This window comes from Frankliniella occidentalis, unplaced genomic scaffold (genome assembly GCF_000697945.3).
Source record: "Frankliniella occidentalis isolate FOCC.00 unplaced genomic scaffold, Focc_3.1 Scaffold44, whole genome shotgun sequence".
In the NCBI taxonomy this organism is placed as follows: Eukaryota; Metazoa; Arthropoda; class Insecta; order Thysanoptera; family Thripidae; genus Frankliniella; species Frankliniella occidentalis.
In genome coordinates, this window is record NW_026267174.1 from 1,088,391 (window position 1) to 1,089,423 (window position 1,033).

The window sequence follows — 1,033 nt, forward strand, 5'->3', positions numbered from 1 at the left end:
GGGGCGGGGTGGGGCGGACAGACGAGCCGAGGTCGGGATGTTGAGACCAGACCCGATGCGAGCCGACCGAGGTGCACGTTGGGGCGACATAGTAATTACCCTCACGGGATGACTGTGACGCGTGACCCTGGCATCGGTTCGGCGTGCAGAGCGGCGCTGCGAGAGGCGGTGAAAAGTATAAAGTATACGGTATGTAATCCAATAGTCTGGTCCCCCCGCCCCGCCCCGCCGGTGTCGGTCTGCTGCGTGCGATGCTGCGCTGCGGTGCTGCGTCTGTCGTCGTCGTCTTCGCCGTCGTCGTCGCGGTGGGAAACGGATGGGAAAGTTCAAGAACCCCTTCCACCCCTGCTGCAGTCCCACCGACCTTCACTCCGCGATGGCGATGCGCTGCTCCCTCCACCCGCCTGCCTCTGGTGGGGAGCGCGGCGGCTAGCTCGGCGGCCAGGCTCTAGCGCCTGCACGGGCCGGGGCGGGCAGCCCCGCCACGCACCCCCGCCCGGCGCGGTGGCCTAGCCGCGGGTTGACAGGCTGACGGGGAACTAGCCGTGCGCCGGCGGCGTGGGCGCGATTTGTTCGATGTTGCCTCGGATGTTGCTCCACGATTGTTCGTTCACCATTGCGTTTTTGTGTTTCTCTTTCTCCTGATCAGAGACCGCAAGAGATGATGATTCCCGTCCCCGCCGCCACATCACCGCTGCAGCGCGCGCTCCTCTTGCTGCTGCTGGCGCTCCTGCTCCTCGGGCAAGGCGCCGGCGGCGTGCCGGAAGCCGCCAAGGACGACGCCAAGGTGCTCGTCAGGGACGGCGGCGGCGCCTCGTTCGGGGGCCTGTCGGGGCTGACCGGGCTGCCGGCCGAGCTGTCCGCCCTGCTCAAGAGGCGGAGCAGCAGCGCCCAGCACGAGCGCGGGCAGGGGCCGCCGCCCCCGCTCGGACCCACCACGCTCGACCCCAACGAGTACATCAAGCCGCCCGTGTTTCCGGAAGGTGAGCAGGCAGCAGACCCCCGTGACTTCAGGCCCGGGTTGGGTTCGCCC